Below are 24602 nucleotides of genomic sequence, written 5' to 3'. Positions count from 1 at the left end.
TCAGACATCAGACTTTGTGGAACTACTAAATCCAAGGGGTAAGGACAGCGGACACCCAGTTCTCATTCTGGAAACTGTGGACAAAAGGTTGTAAAAGGGATCAGAGTAGGGGAACTTCTTCCCCATTCCTCCTCCACTTCCTCTATTCTGTCTCCAAACATCTTATGGCTGCTATTGGTCTCTAGGTCCCAAATACGGTATGCTGTCAACTTTAGGGGCCCACACATACTTTAGTGGTTGTTGCTTAGACACTCAGTCATGTCCAACTCTTTGTGACCCCATGGACTGCAGCATGCCAGGCTCCTCTGTCCTTCACCATCTGCAGGAGTTTGCTCAAACTCATGTTCATTGAATTGGTGATGCCATCCAACCATCTCAGACTTGCTTTTATTGTAAAGCTCCAACAGCTACACAATACTGGTCTGTTAAAGCACAGGCTATTTAGAGTATAGCTGGCATATAGTTTTCCTACAGGAACTTTAGAGCAAACACTGAGGCACATCTGGGCATCGCAGGCAATAGAGGTGGGAGCCGTCAGGTCCTGAGGAAGCAGAGGAGCTGTGTTCTCTGCTACTCCCCTGTGGGCCTCAGTCTCTCCTCTTCCCTCCGTCCATTATCGACCATCCCCACCCGCAACTCCCTCCTGATGCTAGCTCCCTCTTTGGCTTACACGGTGAAGCCTGCCATGGCCTCACCTCCTCCATGGCCCCCTACCCAAACCCTGGTTTTTTTTTTAGCTTAGGTTATTGGGAAAGAGAGTTTGTGGCCCAGTTCCTTTCCCTACATCATAATGAGAGGGTAACAGGCAGGAAGGCCAGGGGTCTCCAAACAGAGAAAATAGGCTGCAAGTGACAGACATTTTTTTATCTCTCCCTTAAACAGGCAGGAGGGAACAAACTCTCTATTGAAATATTTTTTTCTTAAACTATGTTAATAAAACTATGCATTTGCTTTGGAATTTGCCTTTCTTCAAAATGGTTCCATCTAAGACTAACTTTTTTTCTTTTCTCAAACCTTGGGGTTATAATAGCTCAACAAACCAGTATTCATATCAATTATTTTATGATTGTTTATGACACACCTCATGCCATCCTATCTCAAAAATGCATATTGTGGGAGAGGGGCCTGGTGAAACCTCGCAGCCTCGCGGTGTCTCTCTTATCTGATTAATAGCTTTCTGACAGACATAAAGCAGCTTGCTAAAACTAGCAAGGGGGGCACTCTCTGTCCCCCTTCTGATGTCTGTGTCAGAAGATTTCTCTGTCTCTTTTCACACTTTAATAAAACTGCTACACAAAAGCTCTTCAGTAGTGATCAAGCCTGATCCCTGGCCCCGAAGCTAAATCTTCTTTGGAGATCACAAGTCCAGCATCATTCACTGAAGCTATCAATATCACACCAGAGTCATGGAGAGTATGTAAACTGGTGGCTTTAAGCTATACACCCATTGTGCCTTAGCAGAGGAGAGGCCTGTGACGAGGGGTGACATGTCCCATGAGGCTAGCGAGGCAGGTGTCCTTACAGGTACGATGGGTGTGGGAGTCTTTCCAAGTAAGAGCCCTCTCAGCATATCCACCCCATACACTCACCCAGGCCCCACGCATGGACATACAACCACATTTCACCCACCATGACGCTCCCTTCAGGCTGACGAAAGTTTGGGTGAGGGACTTAAACTCCTGCCCTGTGAGTGTCTAAGGACCCCCAACCCATTGCATTTCTGGCCAAAACCCCAGGCTGAGCTGAGTCCCGCCGCTGCACACGTGACAGCCCACCCTGACTCAAGCCCATGATTGGTTCATTCTGGTCCTTGTTGCCAGTTCCTGTCCTGTGCATAGTTCTGCATGGAGCTTGTATTATTTTCTGTTTTTGCTGTAACAAATTATCACAGTTTTAGTGGCTTAAAACAATACAAATGTATTATCTTCTTTTTAAAAATAAAATTTTTATTTATTTATTTAGCTGCTCCAGGTTTTAGTTGAGGCCTGCAGGGTCTTTAGTTGTGGCCTGTGGGATCTAGATCCCTGACCAGGGATTGGATCCAGGCTCCCTGTATGGGAAGCTCAGACTTTTAGCCACTGGACCACCAAGGAGGTCCCCAAATGTATTATTTTACAATTATGAGAATTTGAAGTCTAACACAGCTCTCAGTGGGTCAAAATCAAGGTGTCAGCAGGACTATATTCCTTTCTGAAGACTCTAGAGGGGAATCCATTTCCTTGTTCTTTCCAGCTTCTGGAAGTTACCCTCACTCACTGGCTTGTGCCCCCTTCCTTCACCTTCAAAGTCAGTAAAGAAGGTTGAATCCTTCTTACATCACATCACTCTCACCTTCTGCCACTCTCTCCCACTTTTAAGCACGTTTGTGATTATATTAGGCCCACTAGGATAATTCATAATACTCTCGCAATTTTAAGGTCAGTAAATTAGCAGCCTTAATTCCATCAACCTTATTATCCTTGCCATATAACAGAGCATAGTCACAGCTTCCTGGGGTGAGAAAGTGCACATCTTTGGGGGGGCATTATTCTGCCTGACACAGAGGTCAACTAACATTTCATTGTGTGCATGCATATGTAGTCGCTCAGTCATGTCTGACTCTTCAGGACCCTATGGACCATAGCCCCCCAGGATCCAACGTTTCATAAGGTCCTATTATATATAAGGAACAGTATTGGGGCCTCATTGTGCCCCCAAAGTCAGTCAAAATTGAGCAGAGAGGCCATGGACCACTAGATGATATAGAACAATACAGAAATACACACACCTTTACTTCCACAACACATATGCACATCCTCACGCGCGCACACACACACAAAGCCAGGGATCAGGAATTCAGTACACAATGTATCCAGAGTTTAGGGAGGGAGAGTAAAGACAAGCCTTAAGGAGACTGTGTTACCTGGACTTTGTGACCTGGAACTTGGTGACTTTAAAAAAAATGAGTTTCGGTAGAGCAATTCTGAAGGTAATAAATGGAACAGAGACAGGGATTGAAAAGGAGGCAAGAAAACCAAGGTCTGGTGGGTAACACAGTCCAGAAGTTTAGCAGACTAAGAAAGAAACAGGGCTGTAGCAAGATTCTCTTTATCCCCATTGTTTGTTCCTTTCGACCTTTCCAAGATCATGGCCCCACGACATATGTAAGCTGGAACCTGGGAAGGCTACAGGACGAAAGGCTCGCTGGAACCTAAGCATGGCAGCGGGAGGCAGCACCTGGCTGTGGGAGGGTCAGGCAACCACTGAGCCTCCCACTAGGTAAGGTACCTGATGCTTGCCTTAATCATGTCTGCGGCAAGGCCCTAAGTTGTGCAGGCATGAGTCAGGGTCCTGTCAGCTGATGGCTGCTCCAAATGAAGAGAATTTAAAGAAGGGACTATTTACAGTCAGGAGAGTTAAGGGAACTGAGACGCACAGAGAAGAACCAAGGGACATAGAGGAGACGCATTAAATCCTCAAGCCTCAAAGGGCAAGGGGCGGGGGCTGTTAACAGAACCCAGTGAGAGCTGCAGCCATGGCAGAGGGTCTGCTTGATGGGAGCCGAGCTGCTGGGCTGTGGCAGGGACAGAGAGTAAATATCTCCACCACATTCCCTTCTCATCCTCTAATCTGCTGCTGGTGCCACCCACTAACCAATATCATCAGAAGCCAAGCAATAAGATAACACCCAGCAGACACAGCCTATAGAAGTCATCGGAAGTCAGACTTTGAGGGCACAGAATGGGAGGGAAGGATGGAGCCAAAAAAATGGAAACAGTGGCAGATTTTATTTTCTTGGGATCCAAAATCACTGCAGATGGTGACTGTTCAGTTCAGTCACTCAGTCATGTCCGACTCTTTGCAACCCCAAGAACTGCAGCATGCCAGGCCTCCCTGTCCATCACCAACTCCTGGAATTTATTCAAACTCATGCCCATTGAGACGGTGATGCCATCCAACCATCTCATCCTCTGTCATCCCCTTCTCCTACCGCCTTCAATCTTTCCCAGCATTAGGGTTTTTTCCAATGAGTCAACTCTTCCCATCAGGCGGCCAAAGTATTGGAGATTTAGCTTCAGCATCAGTCCTTCCAATGAATATTCTAGACTGATTTCCTTCAGGATTGACTGGTTGATCTTTTTGCTGTCCAAGGGACTCTCAAGAGTCTTTTCCAACACCACAGTTCAAAAGCATCAATTCTTTGGTGCTCAGCTTTCTTTATAGTCCAACTCTCACATCCATACATGACTACTGGAAAAACCACAGTTTTGACTAGACAGACCTTTATTGGCAAAGTAATGTCTCTGCTTTTTAATATGCTATCTAGGTTGGCCATAACTTTTCTTCCAAGGGGCAAGCATCTTTTAATTTCATGGCTGTAATCACCATTTGCAGTGATTTTAGAGCCCCCCAAAATAAAGTCTGCCACTGTTTCCACTGTCTCTCCATCTATATGCCATGAAGTGATGGGACCAGATGCCATGATCTTAGCTTTCTGAATGTTGAGCTTTAAGCCAACTTTTTCACTCTCCTTTCACTTTCATCAAGAGGCTCTTTAGTTCTTCAATTTCTGCCATAAGAGTGCTGTCATCTGCATATCTGAAGTTATTGATATTTCTCCCCGCAATCCTGATTCCAGCTTATGCTTCTTCCAGCCCAGCGTTTCTCATGATGTACTCTGCATATAAGTTAAATAAGCAGGGTGACAATATACAGCCTGACATACTCCTTTCCCTATTTGGAACCAGCCGGTTATTCCATGTTTGGTTGTAACTGTTGCTTCTTGACCTCTATACTGGTTTCTTAGGAGACAGGAAAGGTTATCTGGTATTCCAATTTCTTTAAGAATTTTCCAGTTTGTTGTGATCCACACAATCAAAGGCTTTAGCATAGTCAATGAAGCAGAAATAGATGTTTTTCTGGAATTCTCTTCACAGTTCACGCACTGTTGAAATGGCGACTGTAGCCACAAAATTAAAAGATGCTTGTTCCTTGGAGGAAAAGATATGACAAACTTAGACAGTGCATTAAAAACCAGAAACATCACTTTGCTGACAAGGTCAAAGCTACGATTTTTCCAGTAGTCATGTATGGATGTAAGAGTTGGACCATAAAGAAGGCTGAGTGTCAAAGAATTGATATTTTGAAACTACGGAGCTGGAGAAGACTCTTGAGAGTCCCTTGAACAGCAAGGAGATCACATCAGTCAATCCTAAAGGAAATCAACACTGAATATTCATTGGAAAGACTGACGCTGAAGCTCCAATACTTTGGCCACCTGGTGGAAAGAGCAAACTCACAGGAAAGGACTCTGATGCTGGGAAAGATTGAAGGCAGGAGGAGAAGGAAGAGACAGAGAATGAATGAGATGGTTGGATGGCATCATCAACTCAATGGACATGAACTTGGGCAAACTCCAGGAGATCGTGAGCGACCAAGAGGCCTGACGCACGTGCTGCAGTCCAAGGGGCTGCAAAGAGTTGGACACAACTTAGTGACTGCTAAGTCGCTGTAACAACAACAGCTGATACACCCTATAGAAGTGGTCAGAAGCCGTGCTTTGAGGGCGCAGAATGGGAGAGAAGGGGGGAGCCAACAAAATACCCAGCCCCTACCCACCCTTGGGTTACTCCTATTTCCCATCACTCTAGAAATAAACGGATTTGGCCAAGCTCTTTGCGGGGATGGCATTGCAGAAAGTTTCCATCAGTGACAGTAGAACCCAGGGCTCCCGGAGAGCAGTGGAAGGAAGTTCCAAGAGCAAAGGGAAAGAAAGGCAAGAGGAAGGGAGAAAAGGTGGCCTGCATGGAGGTAAGAGAGGAGCCTCGTGGAGGAAGCTCTTGGCTGTCAAATTATCCTCTGCTGAGCTCTGAGCCTTTGTTTAAAACTTGGTGTGCGGAGCCATTTACCCACCTTGAGCTCTTTCCACGGCCCCGTATCTGTCATTATTTTGGAGCTCACGGAGCCATCTATGGTGCTCCTGGGCCCATTCTCGGTGATATTAAAGCACTTTTTAACTGCCACATTTTCTGCAGCAGAGAAAGCCTAATCTGAAGGCAGCTTTAAAACCAACAGCAATCAGCAGAGATCATCAATTAGCGTTCGGTATTAAGCAAGGCAGAACATTTGCCAAGGCACCCAGGGCCTTTCCACACCTGAACATTCTACCAGGTTCATTCTCTCCTTTTTGAATATTTGGAGCTCTTGACTCAGAGTCTTGACTGACAGGTTTTCTTGGCTGCCAAAAGAATAACCAATTTTCTCCCATAACTCTTTTCTAACTCAAAAGGTACGGTGCCAACAAAGTTCTTAACTCTGGTACATACATTTTTTTTTTAAGGGAAAAGTATCTGCTTCAAACCACTAATTATAATTTATTATAACAACACTTCCCTGGAAGCAGGGTTCTTGCTATAATTAACTGCTGAGGAGTAGGATGGAGCAACTGTTTACTGAGTTTCAATCGACTTGTTCAGAATTTGTCACCCCCTTGAAACTTAGCTCACAATCAGATTTAAATTCAAAATGTTAAGGAAGCACTGGCAACTTCACACTTTGTCAAGCACTAAGAGAATATTTCTTAGTACTATTCTCTCTTTTTTAAGACTTTTCTTTAGATTATGCCATTTTTCTCTATTTGAGATAGAAAAAATTTTATCCTAAAATATTGATATACTTCTGTCCTTTCCGTGATGGTGAAACATGACAGTTGGATATAAGAGGTAGTTTCCAAATGCTGTGGCCACTCCTGCTGGGTTGTGAGAATTTTGAAATGTGTGACTTTACTGGTATTTCTTCAACGAATATCATAACAAAAAGAACTCTCTTTCATTTTTGTCCCATTGTCCTTGTCCTGAGACTTGTACAGATTCTCAGTTTCCTTCTCTATAAAGTGGGGATGATTAACATATAGTCTACAAAGTTGTTGTGAAGGCTGAATGTAAGCTAAGTGCTTGGCACAGAATTTTGCCTCCAGTAAGCATCTATTCTATTCTTTGCTAGCCAGGAAAACATGGCAATGACTGAAAAGGATGAGAGAGTATTTTTGCTCATGACCAATCTGAGTCCATGATCAAAATGGTCTGCAAATGAAGTCTCAGTGAGCCAGGCTTCTGAAATCCTTGATCCCTAAATTCACAACACAGTCACCAAAACTAAATGGTTATAAATTATGAGTTTCCAGTAGCTAGGGAGACAAATACTTCTTTCAATCACCTTCCTATGTAGCTGTTTGTGATTTCCCAAGCATTTGGTGCCGTGGAATAAGGTTTTCTTCTAAATGAAGTAAGAGAGTTGGCTCCTAGTCTTCTCTGGCATAAATTCATGAGACTATTTGTAAAGTTCGGATCATTCTTGGCAAGGAAAGTTATTTATAATGATATGTTTCATCTATAGTTATTGAGATGCCTCTTTGGGCAGCTGAAAAGGTTGTTACAGATGAGTTTGAATTTGGTGACATCAAACAATATTAGAAGGCCAGGAGCAAACATTTCTGATGCATTTCCTTTTCTGCAGAATGGAATTAATTACTTTGTGAAGATAAAAGCAATGTGTGGTTATTGCAAAACACTGAAAACGAGATAAGTATCATGCAATAATGAGTTAACTCAGCAGGGGACTTTTCTGGTGATCCAACTGCTAAGACTCTGAGATCCCAATGCAGAGGGCCCAAGTTCAATCCCTGGGCAAAGAACTAGATTCCACATGCCACAGCTGAGTCCACATGCTGCAACTAAAGATCCCAGCACAGCCAAAGTAATTAATTAATTATCTTTTAAAAGGAGTCAGCAGACTTGGGCTGCTCAAATCCACATATTCTCAAGCTCTTCAGGACTTGCCTTTGGCCCAGTTCTTAGAGTTTGTTTGTTGAGCCTCTGGAGTAGCCTGCCTGATATGAGTGTCTTTATATGGCTAAAGCCTTGGGCCATACCAGATCATTTATGCTAACAGTGTGATTATGGGATGTGGGGTCTGCATACCTATGTGTCCCAGGGCCTTGGTGTCCCACGACACCAAGACTCAGTGATCTTACCCAGTTCTGAGCTTCCCTGGTTGGTAACACTGCACATGCATTGTCACGTCTTGTTTCTGGCAGAATTAAGCACTTTCTTTGTGACTTCACTGGGTGACAATTGGAAGCTTGTCCTGGTTTTTCCTGGACTCCATCCTGTGCACTTTTTTGCTTGGCTGACTTTAATATGTATCCTTTTGCTGTAATAAACTGTAACCATGAATATAACTGCTTTTCTGAGCTCTGTGAATCCTATTAATGAATCATTAAACAATGTATGGTCTTGGGGATCCTCAATGAAAATATTAACAATTTAAAGTTAAAAATTTTAAATAGAGCCAGACATCCTGGAGTGTGAAGTCAAGTGGACCTTAGGAAGCATTACTACAACAAAGCTAGTGGAGGTCACGGAATTCTGGCTGAGCTATTTCAAATCCTAAAAGATGATGCTGTAAACGTGCTGCACTCAATATGCCAGAAAATTTGGAAAACTCAGCAATGGCCACAGGACTGGAAAAGGTCAGTTTTCTTTCCTGCTGCTGCTGCTGCTGCTAAGTCGCTTCAGTCGTGTCCGACTCTGTGCGACCCCATAGACGGCAGTCCACCAGGCTCCTCCGTCCCTGGGATTCTCCAGGCAAGAACACTGGAGTGGGTTGCCATTTCCTTCTCCAATGCAGGAAAATGAAAAGTGAAAGTGAAGTCGATCAGTCGTGTCTGACTCTTCGAGACCCCATGGACTGCAGCCTACCAGGCTCCTCCGTCCATGGGGTTTTCCAGGCAAGAGTACTGGAGTGGGGTGCCATTGCCTCTCCGAGTTTTCATTCCAATCCCCCAAAAAGGCAATGCCAAAGAATGTTCAAACTATTGTACAATTGCACTCATCTCACATGCTAGCAAAGTAATGCTCAAAATCCTTCAAGCTAAGCTTCAGCAGTACATGAACTGAGAACTTACATACGTACAAGCTGGATTTAGAAAAGGCAGAGGAATCAGAGACCAAATTGCCCACATCCATTGGATCATCGAAAAGGCAAGAGAGTTCCAGAAAAACATGTACTTCTGCTTCATTGACTACACTAAAGCCTTTGGTCATGTGGAAAATTCTTAAAGAAACTGGAATACCAGATCACCTTTCCTGTCTCCTGAGAAACCTGTATACAGGTCAAGAAGCAACAGTTAGAACCAGACATGGAATAACTGGCTGGTTCAAAATTGGGAAAGGAGTACGTCAAGGCTGTATATTGTCACTCTGTTTATTTAATTTCTACGCAGACTATATCATGTGAAATGCTGGGCTGGATGAAGCACAAGATGGAATCAAGATTGCCGGAAGAAATATCAATAACCTCAGATATACAGATGATACCATTCTAATGGCAGAAAGCAAAGAGGAATTAAGAGACTCTTGATGATGGTGAAAGAGGAGTGTGAAAAAGCTGGCTTAAAACTTAACATTCAAAAACTAAGATCATGGCATCTGATCACATCACTTCATGGCAAATAGATGGGGAAACAATGGAAACAGTGACAGTCTTTATTTTCTTCAGCTCTAAAATCACTGCAGATGGTGACTGCAGCCACGAAATTAAACGATGCTTGCTCCTTGGAAGGAAAGCCATGACGAACCTAAACAGCATATTAAAAAGCAGAAACATCATTTTGCCAACAAAGCTCCATATAGTTAAAGCTATAGTTTTTCCAGGAGTCATGTACAGATGTGAGACTTGGACCATAAAGAGGGCTGAGTGACAAAGAATTGATGCTTTCGAGTTGTGGTGCAGGAGAAGACTCCTGAGAGTTCCTCGGACAGAAAGGAAATCAAACCAGTTGATCCTAAAGGAAATCAGTCCTGAATATTCATTGGAAAGACCGATGCTGAAGTTGAAGCTCCAATACTTTGACCACCTGTTACAAAGAGTTGACTCATTTGAAAAGACCCTAATGCTGTGAAAGATTGAGGGCAGGAGAAGGGGGAAACAGAGGATGAGATGGCTGGATGGCATCATCAACTCAACGGACCTGAATTTGAGCAAACTCTGGGAGATAATGAAGGACAGGAAAGCCTTGCATGCTGCAGACCACGGGGTCACAAACGTCAGACACAACTTAGCGACTGAATGACAACAACATAAGACAATAAGATGTTTTCTTAAAAATATGTGTATATACTGTTAGTGGGAATGCAAATTGGTACAGCCACTATGGAGAACAGCATGGAGATTCCTTAAAAAACTGGAAATAGAACTGTCATACGACCCAGCAATCCCACTGCTGGGCATACACACTGAGGAAACCAGAACTGAAAGAGACACACGTACCCCAATGTTCATTGCAGCACTGTTTACAATAGCCAGGACATGGAAGCAACCTAGACGTCCATCGGTAGACGAATGGATAAGGAAGTAGTGCTACATATACACAATGGAATATTACTCAACTATAAAAGAGAACACATTTGAGTCAGTTCCAATGAGGTGGATGAAATACAGAGTGAAGTAAGTCAGAAAGAGAAAGACCAATAGTGTATTAATGCATATGTGTGTAATTTAGAAAAATGGTAATGACAATCCTATATGTAAGGCAGCAAAAAAGACACAGATGTAAAGAACAGACTTTTGGACTTTGTGGGAGAAGGCAAGGGTGGGATGATTTGAGAGAACAGCATTGAAACATGTATATTGCTGCTGCTAAGTCACTTCAGTCGTGTGGCAGCCCACCAGGCTCCCCCGTCCCTGGGATTCTCCAGGCAAGAACACTGGAGTGGGTTGCCATTTCCTTCTCCAATGCATGAAAGTGAAAAGTGAAAGTCAAGTTGCTCAGGTGTGTCCGACTCTTCTCGACCCCATGGTTGCAGCCTACCAGGCTTCTCCATCCATGGGATTTTCCAGGCAAGAGTACTGGAGTGGGGTGCCATTGCCTTCTCCAACATGTATATTACCATATGTAAAATAGATGATCAGTGCAAGTTTGATGCATGAAGCAGGGCACTCAAAGCTGGTGCTATGGGATAACCCAGAGGGATGGGGTGGGGAGGGAGGTGGGAAGGGTGTTCAGGATGGGGGGACACATGTGCACCCATGGCTGATTCATGTCGATATATGACAAAACATCACAATATTGTAATTATCCTCCAATTAAAATAAATTAACTTAAACAATAAAATTAAAAATTAAAAACTATGTGTATATATGCATACTTTTTTCTATACATTCCAATATTTTGTTAATGGGCAATGGATCATATTACATACTCTGTTTAGTAAACTTTTCTCATGTAATATAGAATGGACACATTTCCTTTGCCCTTAAATCTAGATATATTATTTGTACAGCATTCTGTGGTATAGAATTTATGGTTAAATCATTTAATTGATCATGTCTGACAGTCATTTGGGTTATTTTCCCTTTTATTGGTATTATAAATAATGGTGCAACAAACATCTTTGTGGATAACTTATTTGCAAGCTTTTCTCATTTGTTATATGAGATAGCTTGTAATACAAGCTTTTCTTATGTGTAATAAGGACCTGTGATACAAAGATTTAAGAATTATGTTGAGAATCCCTTGAAGTGACTAATGAGATGTGTTTCAGAACAGGTCAAGATTTCAGACCTCTAACCAGAATATTGATACCTAAAATGACTGGAATTAGACTAGAATCTTAAGAGATTCTCTTTCAATAAATTCACGGAAACCTGTGTCTACATCATTTTTCAACTACATCCATATGAGCTCTTAGACCCTAAAACAGGCATTCTTTCTTGGTCCTGAGGAATTACTCTACTCTTTCCCAAAATAAGAATAGATATATATTTTTCTAACACCAAGCAGCTATAAGATCAAGAATATCTGACTCTGCAAGTAATTTAACTGCTTGACAGAATAAAACTTAACAATCTTCAGGTAAAGACAATACAGCCCAGAGTCTTTACAATGGCTCATTTACAACGTTCAGCATTCAGAAAAAATTACTAGAAAATGTGATCCATAATCAAGAGGGAAAACAGTAAGCAGACAAATGAATGACTCAGATACTCATATTACCAAATAGTGATCTTAAAAATAACTACTATAAAATGTTAACAAATTAAGAGAAAAATATATAAGATAGGTGAACAGATGGCAAATTCCAAAAGAGAAAGAGAAACTCTTAACAAGAACCAAATAATTCTTTATAGAATTTGAAAATCCAATATCTTGATAAAGAATTCATTGGAGAGTTTAGCTGAAGACTGGACACAGAAGAAGAACTGACCAGTGAAACCAAAGATAGGTCAATACAAAGGATCCAAAATGAACTACATAGAGACAATAATAATTATAAGAAGCAAGAACATCTGGGGACACTATCAGTCCAATATATATGTATGGAGGCCCAGAAAAAGAATGGGGAGGAAATACATTTAGAGATAGTAAATGAAATTTTTCAAAAATGAATGAAATATGACAATCTACGTATGAGAATCTAAATGAATCCCAAACAGGATGAGGCACATTACAGTCAAACTTCAGAAAACCAAAGAGAAAGAGAAACGTCTTAAAACAGTCAGTGTGGGGAGGGGGGCGTATTACATTCAGGGGAACAATATCAATAACGACTAACTTCTCATCAGAAGCTATGAAACCACCAGGCAGTAGAACATCGTCAAAGTGCTAAGAGAAAATATTAGTTGATTTAGAACACTATACCCAGTTCAAATATCCTTCAAAAATGAAAAGAAATCAGAGACATTTGTGTGTCTGCGTGTGCTCAGTCACTAAGTCATGTCCAGCTCTTTGTAAGTCCATGAACTGTATCCCATCAGGCTCCTCTGTCCATGGGATTTTCCAGGCAAGAATTCTGGAGTGGGTTGGCACTTCCTCCTCCAGAGGATCTACCCAACTCAGGGACTGAACTTGCATCTCCTGCATTAGCAGCCAGATTCTTTACCACTGAGCCACCTGGGAAACCCACAGAGATTTTCAGACAAAACTAAAATTTATCCCAACAGAACTACACTGTAAAAAAAAAAAAATGCTAAAAGCAAATGATCCTATAAAGACCTAGACCTGTAAGAAGTAGTCCTGGAAATGGTAAAGATATGGTAAACATAAAAGACTATTTTAAGTGTTTCTCTTTTAAAAACAAAGGAAGACAATCTTATTCTAAAATGTATATGGACAAGGAAAGGACCTAGAAAAACCAGAACAGTTTTGACAAGAAGAATACACTGGGAGGAATTTTTAAACTTACTATATGGCTACAGTAACGAAGACAGTGTGGTACTGCTGGAGGAATGAACACAAAGATTGATGACACAGAAGAAAGAACCCAGAAATAGACTTGTACAAACATGCCCATCATTTTCTGACCCAAGTCGAAATGCAATTCAATGGAGAAAGGATAGTCTAGACAGCAAATGGTGCTGGAGCAAATGGCAAAACAAAACAAAAAACCTTGATCAAAACCTCACACCTAATTATTGATAATGAGCCATAGGTTTAAAGGTAAAACTGTAAGATTTTTGGAAGAAAACATAGGAGAAACTCTTTGGAATCTAGTGCTAAATTCAGCATCACTAGTGATTAGTCATGACATCAAAAGTATAATTCCTAAAAGAACAAATTAATAAATTAAACTTCATCAAAATTAAAAACTTTTTTGCTCTATAAAAGACCATGAAAAGTGAAAGTTGCTCAGTCGTTTCTGACTCTTTGCGACCCCGTGAACCATACAGTCCATGGAATTCTCTAGGTCGGTATACTGGAGTGGGTAGTCTTCCCTTCTCCAGAGGATCTTCCCAACCCAGGGATCAAACCCAGGTCTCCCACATTGCAGGTGGATTCTTTACAAGCTGAGCCACAAGGGAAACCCAAGAATACTAGAGTGAATAGCCTATCCCCCTACTCCAGGAGATCTTCCCGAGCCAGGAATTGAACCAGGGTCTCCTGCATTGCAGATGGATTCTCTACCAACTGAGCTGCAAGAGGATGACAAGGCAAGACCCAGACTGGAAGGAAATATTTGCAAACTATGTAAGGACTTGTATCTAGAACATACAAAAAATTCACAAACCCAACAGTAGTAAAGTAAACAATCCAATGAGAAAAATGAGCAAGAGACATTAACAAAAATTTCACTGAAAAGATTTATGGATGGAAAACAAACATTAAAACGTTGTTTAACATCATTAGCCATTAGAGCAATGCAAATTAAAACCACAATGAAACATCATGACAAATCTATTAGGATGACTAAAATAAAAATAATAAGTGCTGTGAGGTTGTGAAGAAACTGAATCTCTCATACAAGGCTAGTGGGAATGTGAAATGGGACAACCAATCTGGAAAACAGTTTGGCAATTTCTTATAAAACTGAATATATTCTTATTATTTGACCCAGTACTCACACACTTGGACATTTACTCCAGAGAAATGAAAATTTATGCCCACACAAAAACCTGTATACGAATGTTCATAACAGTTTTATTCAAAATAGCCAAAATATGGAAACAGCCCAAAAGTCCTTCAGTGTGTACATAGAGAAACAAACTATGGTGAAATGAAATACTACTCAGCAATAAAAAGGAGTAGACTACTGATATATGATGCATATTGTATGGCTCTCAGAGGCATTCTTCTGAGTGGAAAAAGCCAAACGAAAAAGATTACATACTGTATGACCCCATTTATACAACATTCTTAAAATGTCAATACTACAGAAATGGAGAACAAATTACTGGTTGCCAGACAACAGAGAATGGAGAGGGGGAGCATGACTACGAAAGGGGTAGCAGAAGGGAATTCCTCGGTATTGATGGAGCAGCTTTATACCTTGATTATATAGTAACACAAATCTATATGTATGGTAAAACGGCATAGAAACATACATACACATACATACAAACTCATTATTGAAAACTGGTAAAATCTGAACTAGGCAAAGTTAACAGTACGGTACCAGTATCAATTTCCTGGTGTCTATATCACATATAGGTAATGTGTCACCGCTGAAGGAATATGGGTCAAGGATACACAGGATTCTACTACTTCTGCAACTTCCTGTGAGTCTGTAACTATTTCAAAAGTGAAAGATTTTGGAAAACTAACGACTATTTAAAGTAAAAGCAGTAACAATGTATGGAGGGGTTTATAACAAATATATAAGTAAAATATACAACCAAAATAGCACTAAATAAGAAACAAAGTTAAATACAATTGTAAGATTCTTATATTGTTTGTATAGTGGTATGACTGAATTCAAGATCAATTGTCATAACTTAAGGCTTCATACTCGGAGAAGGCAATGGCACCCCACTCCAGTACTCTTGCCTGGAAAATCCCATGGATTGGGGAGCCTGGTAGGCTGCAGTCCATGGGGTCTCGAAGAGTCAGACACGACTGAGCAACTTCATTTGCACTTTTCACTTTCATGCATTGGAGAATGGCAACCCACTCCAGTGTTCTTGCCTGGAGAATCCCAGGGACAGGGGAGCCTGGTGGGCTGCCGTCTATGGGGTTGCACAGAGTCGGACACGACTGAAGCGACTTAGCAGCAGCAGCAGCAGCAAGGCTTCATACTATAACCCCTTGAACAGGCACTAAATTAACTATCTGCCAAGAAGTATAGCTAAAAAGCAAATAAAAGAGACAAAATGGAACACCAGAATGAGCTTGATTAATTCAAGAGAAAGCATGAAACAAGAAACAAAGAACAGATGGGACAAATAGAAAATAGGAACAAAATGGTTAAACCAACCATATGAGTAATTAGAGTAACTGTAAATGAACTAGACACTCCAATAGAAGATCATTTGTATTTTTTAATAAAAGAGTCAAATACATTTTATAAGAGTTACACATTAAATATAAGTAGACACAGGTTGAAAGATACATGCTACACAAATGCTAATCAGAATAAAGTAGGTGCAGCTATGTTAATAACAAAGTAGACTTCAAGACAAGGATAATCACCAGTGAAAGAGGAATACTTCATAATGATAAAAGGATCCGTTTTACAGGACATGACAAGCCTAAATATATGCACCCAACAACAAGTTTTCACATACAAATAGCTAAAACAGAAAATGACAGAACCAAACAAATCTTTCATCTTACTTGGGTATTCAACACATCTCTCAGTAATCTTTAGGAGAAGCAGACAGAAATATTAATAAGCATAAAAAATATGAAAAAACACCATCCACAAAGATTTCTTAATTGACACTTATAGAACACCCCACCTAACCACAGCAGAAAACATTTTTTTTCAAGTGCACATGGAATATTCACCAATACAGACTATTTATCGGGCCATTAAACAAGTCAATAAATTTCAAGCATTGCAATCATACCAAATATGTTCTCTGACCACAATGGAATTAAACTGGAAATCAATTTAAGAAAAAAAATAAGTCTTCACCTCTACATCAGCAGAGTCTTCCTGTCTCAAATAATCTAGATAAGATTGTCTCAGACCCTCATCCGCTATCTATGGAAATCTGATATCCTCTCCTGTGTTAGGGTCTCCAGAGAAAGAAAACCAATAGGATGTGTATACATACATATATATAGACAGAGAGATTTCTTTTTTAATTGGCACATGTGATTGTACAGGCATAACAAATTTCAAATCTGCAGGGTAGGCTAGCAAACTGAAGACTAGGGGAAGAGCTGTCATTCAACTCCAAACGCAGTCTGCTGGGAGAATTTCTTCTAGCTCAAAGGAAGTCAGTCTTTGTTCCAGTAAGGCTTCAAGGAATGGATGAGGCTGACTCACCCTGGAAGGTTTACTGGTTTGAAGTCCAAGCATTTAAATGTTAATCTCATCCAACAAAGACTCTTTCACAGAAACATATAGAATTTGACCAAATACCTGGTCACTGCTGCTCAGCCAAGTTAACACATAAAGCTAACCACCATTCCTCCCCACCAAGACTTCTTAAATTTCTTGAATCATGAGCATGCCTCTCCAAATTAACATCTGTCCTAAATTAGCTCAGTTTACAAATCATCAGTCCACCTCACATGTGCCATGAATATGAAACCCGGCCCCTTCCGCCAAGTTCCAACAAAACCAAGAAACTAACAGAACCCCATTCAGATGAGGCCTTTGTGGGTGTAACAGACATTAGTGAACACCAGGGGATACAGGCTGAGGTTCTTCTTCAGCCACGCAAACTGCTTCAGATTGCACAATAAACCCTCCACCATGTGACCTATTCTCTTTGCTTCTCCTTCCTTTCCTGTTCTTCCCACCTCCAAAGAATTGTTCATTTCTAATACAAGGCAATCTAAGTGTTTCTACTGATTCCTTGATGTCTGGCCAAACCACTTTCCATCCCAAGGTATTTTCCTAAATAAACGCATTGCCTGGGAAGAATTCCAGGACCAGCTGAAAACCACCATTTCATCTCAACCTTCTCAGCCACCTGGTTTCCCCTTCAGTTCATTTAAATAGAGTCTCTCACTTTATTCCACTGCCCTCCAAATCAGTCAAGAGAAGGAAAAATGCTGAACCGATTACATTTAAAACCTAGTAAGTTCCTTCTAAAATAGGTGGCTTTATGAGCACCATGAGGCCAGCAAAAAAGTGAAGGAATGAACAGATGATTTGTACTGAGGACTGGGTGGCTGTGGAAGAAACACACCCAGTTGTGGGGGGGGGCGGGGGGGGTTGATCAGATCTGGCTGAAAGCCACTACTTGGGGGGTGGGGGCAGTGCACTGCAGAAATGTGACCCACAGACCCCAGCTTACAGCTCTCTGGACCCGTGTCCACAGCTCCAGCCTGTGCTGAGATGGTGAAGGCGCTTGCCTTTGATGCCTCCCACCTCCAGTTGGAGGGTCCTCTGTTGGAGCTTTTTCCCTATGGAAATTCACCATCAGATTCCATTCCCTGCCATGTTGGAGAAGAATGTAGCCAATGAAACCCAGCTGATGCCTGCAATGGTTTAATCTACCACCTTGCAGGAAAATACATTTAAGAAACAACTAAAAAAGCAATGTCTGTTTCCACCAGCAGGAACGCGGGTTTAACGGTGGGTTTTCCCACCAATGCGAGAGACGTTGGGGGAGAAACTTTCTTGAGGCCCTTCAAGCCTCACTGTGGTCACCTGAGCTGGGTTGGGGGCACTGCGTGTGAGGAACAGAGAGCGGCCTCAAAGCCCAGCTCAAAGCAGGCTGCGCGCCCCAGGCAACCGGTACGAGGGACCCAACGCGGACTGGAGGTGAACGAAGCCCTGCACCGAGACTGATCGCGGACCGAGAAGGGGTCGGAGCAGGGGCTGCCCCCAGGCCACCCTATAGAGCTCACACCCACCTTCCTTCCCGCTGCCGAGTCCCGCGCAGGCGGGGAGCAGGCTCTGCTGCGGACTTGCGTCCCTCCGGCTGCAACACAAGACACGAGGGGTCGGAGCAGCGCCCGGGTCCCGTGTTGTAGCCCGAGGTCTCACACCGTGTCGTGGGGAGCCCGGCCGGCGGGCACCTGCCCCGCTTCCTCTTCCAGGTGGGCCGCCAAGAGTGCCTCTCGCTGGCTATCCGGACGAGCACGCTGTATAACAACAGAGGCTGCATCGAGATGGAGCGCTGGGACTGTCCTCTGTGGAAGTAGAAAACGAGTGGAAAAACCAGTGGTCTCCGTGAAAGGCAGCCTGGAGCTGAGGAGTCCGGCTGCGGCCTACAGGAGCCCCGCGCTCCAGGTGCGCGTCCAGCTGATGGAAATGCTCCAGCGAGCAGACCGGCTCACAAATATTTAGCTGTCCACATGCCTTTTCCTTCCAAAAATGAATTACGGCTGTTTACAACCCACTAATTACAGTTTATTACAACAATACTTCCTAGGAAATGGGTTCTTACTCTAATACTATGATGAGAATTTTATAAATGCCAGACAAGTACAATGAATTGCCCTGAATTATAATAAATATCTGTGCTTTGGGAGTGAGGCAGTAAACACAACATTATTGCTATCCATTTTCAATGGGCCTATCAAGGATTTATTACTTATTTATGGCTTATTTTTATTCAAAAACTCCTACATATCATTTTTATGTGGATTCTTTTTGGTGAGTCATTTCTAGGTTTTCTTACAAAATAAAATGAGGTCTGTCCAGAATTTTTTTAAAAGGGCCCAAGTTCAATTTCTCCAAAGGTGACCTATTGAAATTTCTCCTCCAGAGCCCCTGTCGGCTAAACTCTTCGCGGAAATCGTGGATTGACATGAGAATAAACTGAGGCTTTGCTCATTCTACTTCTGCTCCAATAATGCAGACCATCAGCCTTGTTCAAGAAGGCAACAGGCTTTAACACAGTTTAGATGTTAAGTAAAACTGCAGAAATTCGATAAGACATGGTTTTCTCTCAGTGAAAGACAAGAATCCCACAGATTCACCAATTAGGAGGAAGAGAAATAACAATATTATGTCCACATTTTACACAGAAACTTAAAACTGAATTGTTGTTGTTTAGTCACTAAGTCATGTCCGACTCTGCAACCCCATGGACTGTAGCCTGCCAGGCTCCTCTGTCTATGGGATTTCCCAAACAAGAATATTGGAGTAGATTGCCATTTCCTCCCCCTGGGGATCTTCCTGACCCAAGGATCGAACTTGGGTCTCCCACATTGGCAAGCGGATTCTTGACCACTGAGCTACCTTGGAAGCCCTAAAACTGAATATTTTGAATGAAAAAAAAAAAAAAATCCCTTTTCCTGCCTAAAGGACCTAAAAAATTCACAAGGGCTCTTTCCAGTGACCTGAATTCTCACCATTGTCTTTAAGTGTGTGTGCACGCAGAGCACACATTCCCCAAATAAGATTTTCCCCAGACTCCTTTCACTTTTCTGTCCTGTATCTCCTGGAATCATTCACCTTTTAAGACTTTGCTATGTTCTCGGGGCCCAGGACAGGACCTCTGAGAAAAGAGACCTGTCAGGGGGCCCAGGCCTTGCCTGATGCCCGCTATTGGGAGAAGCTCCCCCACCCCAGAGAGTCCAGACACCCCATGTCAGCCGTGTCCCCCAGCAGCCAGGCTCGAACTGAACTCAGAAGAAATGGAAATTCTGTACGCGATGATCCGGCTTTTGAAAAACAGCAGAAGTGTGTTTGCGTTGAGTTCTGTTTTAAGAAAGTGAAGGTTTCCCAGTGCTTGTCAGCACGTCTGACTGTGCGCATGTGTGGCACCCTACGGTATATTTTGAGAAACCAAGGGACATGGAGGCAGGCCGAGCCCTGAAGCGAAAGCCCCGTGATGAGGCAATGGCGTGGGGAGGTCAAGCCCCAGCCCTGCCAGACAGTGGCTGGGGGTGAGGCCACTCTGTGTGACCCTGCGAAACAGACCTGGAGGCTGCAGCCACACCCTGCCTGTTTGCAGGATGCTAGGAGAGCTGGTCCCCACGAACCAGCCAGTAAAAGTGTGGGCCAAGCAGAGGCAGAGCCTCAGTCCACAGGAGCCCCTGCACCTGCCCCCTGGCACATCCTCCAGGTGCCCTGAGCCAGGCCTTCCACCCCCATCTGTCTCACGTGGGGGCTCAGCTGGAACAACAGAGGGACAGGGGCCCCACCCTGGTCAGGGGAGAATGGGGACCACCACAGGAGACGGGCCTGTGGGAACCTCCAGGCACTGCCAGGCTGGAAGGCGAGTCCAGGCAGAGGGAGAAGGGAGGCCTGAATAGTGGAGACGGGCGATGTTGCAGGAAGATGAAGACAAGACCAGCCTCCTGTCTCCTCACTGCCTGGGCCCTTCCATCCCCACCCAACCCCTCACAGCCCTGGAGGGAACCATCGTCTCCTCCAAGCCCATGCTGAGATGGGGCTACCTGGCTTGTCTGCGTCAATGAGAGGTCAGAGTGAAGACAGAACGGGAGTCAAAAAAGCTGAGAGCAAAACTCAAAACCCCCAGAGCCCACCTGCAGGACGGGAGACCCTGAAACCAGCAGGCTGGGAGGGCAGCAGACAGAGAATAAAGGAGAAAAGATGCTTTAGTTTGATCAAAGAGCGGCTGTAGCAGGTGGACACTGTTGTGAAAGAGTTAGTTGCTCAGTCATGTCTGACTCTTTGTGACCTCATGGACTGTAGCCCACCAGACTCTTCTGTCCATGGAATTTTCCAAGCAAGAACACTGGAGTGGGTCGCCATTCCCTTCTCCAGGGGATCTTCCCAACCCAGGGATCGAACCTGGGTCTCCCACTTTTGCAGGTGGGTTCTTTACCATCTGAGCCAGGGACAGGGAGACCGTTGTAGGTGGAAGGTTAGTGGCCTCCTGAGGACAGTGAAGTCTGGAGTGAAGCAGGACTCGGGGAAACCTGAGCAGAGTTTACATCCTGCGAGGTGTTGGTGAAGTGCAGCTGGAGTTCAGGGCTGACATGCCTGTTCAGAGCGTCCTGGCAGCTTCCCTCCAGGGCAGGGCTTGGATGGGTCAAGCAGGGCAGACTAAGGCCTGCAACAAGAGGGTGGTGGGCAGAACCCCACCCTGGCTTTGCCTCTGGGGTGCAGGTCCCTGTGTATCCCCCGGCAGAGTTCAGAACAACCTGCCCGGAGGTGAGGGAGGGGAAACAGAAGGGGATAGGGTGGCAACCAGAGACCTGGGTGTGTGAAGTGAGGATCTGCAACCTCCTGGCTTCCTGGGACATGGCTCCTGCCCACAGAGCGCCCCCAGCTGGTCACGCAGATGTCATGGCATCATGGACTCAGAGGTGCACAAGTTCCCATCCCCAAGCCCGGCCCAGGGTCTGACTTCAGGAAGAACCTTAAAGGAGGTGGTGAAGTGAGGGAAGGAAAGACAGGCCAAACACACTACTGGAGTCCTAGAAATCGCTTGAGGACTGGCAAATATGCAAGAGACGGTGGAGCTACTTGAAAAATGATGAAGTCGGAAATGTTAAAAATGGCCATCATTACGCAGGGAGGTGGGCTGCGGCAGGAGTGCCGTGAAACAAGGCCAATCCGCTTTCCATTTTCTGCAGGTTCTACTTGCGCTCTATTTTCTTCTATTTATTTTCATACCCCTTTAAAATAAAGCCTCTACATTAAATAGTCACCTTTCATCCATTTGTAATTCTCTCCCTCTGGGGCACCATAAATTTCTTTTATATTATTATCATATTAGAGAACCTAATACATTTTCTCCCCTTGCCTCCAGAGCACAACTCACAGATGCTTCCAGAGCAGCACGAAGACCACACGAGTCTGCTTTATGGCATTTTATAGGATGGGCCCACTGGCGCCTGTTTTGGAAAGAATGTTAATGAGGAAAGAAAGACCGCACTTTGGCTTCTACCTCATTACTAGAGGAAGAAGCACAGCCGTGGAGAAGGGGTATTGAGCTAAAGTAAAAAAAGAAAGGAAAAAAAAAGGCTTTTGAATTCTACATCGTGATGCCCTTACTCTGGGACTTCAGGCAACTCACTTAAACTTCCTAAGCCTCAGTTTCCTTCTCTGCAAAATGGGGCTATAAACCTGTCCTGGCCTTTGCACAGGGTCATTTTTACAGCAATGCAGGATAGGATCATGTTTGTTACCCCTGAAATCTGAGCACTAACAATAAAACATGACATTGATGCAAAGAAATTATGCATTCTTACATATTCATTTTACAAACACTTTATGAGCTTTTAAGGAAATGGCTACCTACTCCAGTATTCTTGCCTGGAGAGCTCCATGGACAGAGAAGCCTGGTGGGCTGCAGTCAATGGGGTCACAGAGATCCAGACATGACTGAGGGACTAACACCCTCACTAGTGTGTGCCTGACCCTGTGCTAAGCACCTGAAGTGAGGCGGTGAACCGCGCACCCGTTCAGGCCATGGTGGTCAGGTTGTTATCTGTCTTTAGGGGACAGTAAAGAGGTTAAGAGTGTGGGCTGGGCCAGGGCCTGAGCTTTGGAGCCAGGATGTTCTGGGTTCAAATCCAGCTTACAACCTGTGTAACCTGGGCAACATTACACAGTCCTTGTAAAAACAAGTTTCTCCATCTTTAAAGTCAGGATGATAGGGCCGCATTCACTGGAAGGTCACGACAGGCATGAGGTGCGATGGTAAAGAACTTGTGCCTGGCACAGACCGAGACCAGGCTTCCCCAGGCCTCCCCCCACCCCCCTCCCCTTTTCCCGATGCAGTACCTGCTGTTGCTGCCATATGCACCAGCGATGCTGCTCCATGCCTGGTGATACGTTTAGACTTCATGGCTTACTCCCCACAAAGGCAGCCCTCAACCCTCTCCTTGCTGGTGGTCAGTCCAGACCCCACCCAGCAGGGGAACCTCTACTCCCTCCCACCTCTGGAGGGAAGAACTTGCTGGTGAGGAAAACAGAGGAGAGCAAGAGAAGTTCGGAGAAGGGGAAGAGCACGGAGGCGGACAGCCACAGACGTGCCTGGCTCCTGCACATAGTAGGGCTCGGCATACTCGGCCAAGTGAATGACCCAATAAAGGAAGGTCTGATTTGAGCTTGGTCTTTCATAGGAACCACGGTTATAAACATCTTGCATTTGCTGTGCTCCTACTGGGTGCTAGGCACAATCTTAGGGTCCTGACCAACTCTAGCAATAGGTTTGAGACTCACCGACAGGTGTGGGTTACCTTCTGGGGAGATTCAAGGCACATCTCATGAAACTACATAGGGTCAGTTCAAAATTGCGAAATGTCAACCTGCAGATAAGATAAATTTAGTACATTAGTTCCAAAAGGTAATAGGGAAGAAACTTTTTATTCTGTTATAAATTAATTACTAAAGGGATGTTACCTATAAGCTTAAATTATACAAAAGAGCCCATCTCTGGGAAACCTGCCTCCCCAGGTAATAAGCATTAAGCTAAAATACCTTTGCTTAGCTCACAGTAAACAACCTGACCAGACGCACCTGTGAATGACTGCAAGGAGGAGGAAATTAACACATCTCTGATGGCTGATGGGAGCCAGGAAATATTTGACTTTCCTCCCTCCCCTTTTAGTATAAACGAATCCTGAATTCTAACTCAGGCAAGACGGTTTCCTGGGGACACAAGTCTATCATCTTCTTGGTTTGCTGGCTTTTCAAATAAAGTCTCTAAGGCAATGGCACCCCACTCCAGTACTCTTGCCTGGAAAATCCCATGGACGGAGGAGCCTGGTGGGCTGCAGTCCATGGGGTCACTAAGAGTCGGACACGACTGAAGCGACTTAGCAGCAGTAGCAGCAGCATTCCTTGCCCCAGCAACTTGTCTTTCCCTTTAGTGGCCTGTCATGAGGGCAAGCAGTGCAAGGTTGGACTCAGTAACAAAAACACTGAAGTTGGGCAAGCCCTTTGGGGCAGGAATGCCTTGGAAGCTGGGTTCCCTCCGGATGAAACCTGTACAGTCTTATCAAACATCTGCTTTCCCTATCTGCTATGACCTATGACCTATTTCCCTATGACCAAAAATGAGGCTCACCTCCCTCCAGACTGACCTGACACGGTCGTGCCAGACTCCCTGAAACTAAAGTTTCACTTCCCCCCTTCGAGCCTTCGACCTGGGCTCCTGCGGCGGCCTCCTAGTGGGGTGGAGATTGCTCTCATCCATTCTAATTGTCCCCGCTAATACTACTGCTACTGGTCACTCTACTTCCCAAAGAATAAAGCTTAACTGCTTAGCCCAGCATTTTAAAAGTGCTTTACAATCTG

General features: G+C 43.9%; 1 long non-coding RNA gene and 1 other non-coding gene across 2 annotated transcripts in view; both read right to left on the bottom strand.

The window, feature by feature from the left end:
• The window catches only part of LOC132343760 (uncharacterized), a 59872-nt gene extending 38798 nt beyond the window's left edge, over positions 1 to 21074 (bottom strand). Inside the window, exons 1-2 of the long non-coding RNA XR_009492700.1 lie at positions 20876 to 21074; positions 18290 to 18568 (exon numbers count right to left, since the gene is read on the bottom strand). This is a non-coding gene — a long non-coding RNA (uncharacterized lncRNA). The remainder of the gene's footprint in view (positions 1 to 18289; positions 18569 to 20875) is intronic.
• MIR187 (microRNA mir-187) lies at positions 18337 to 18445 on the bottom strand. Its single transcript, NR_031180.1, has one exon. It is a non-coding gene; the product is annotated as a microRNA mir-187 (primary transcript).
• Positions 21075 to 24602: the final 3528 nt, after the last annotated feature.

This window comes from Bos taurus, chromosome 24 (assembly GCF_002263795.3).
Source record: "Bos taurus isolate L1 Dominette 01449 registration number 42190680 breed Hereford chromosome 24, ARS-UCD2.0, whole genome shotgun sequence".
In the NCBI taxonomy this organism is placed as follows: Eukaryota; Metazoa; Chordata; class Mammalia; order Artiodactyla; family Bovidae; genus Bos; species Bos taurus.
This window is presented reverse-complemented; position numbering and strand designations above follow the sequence as displayed.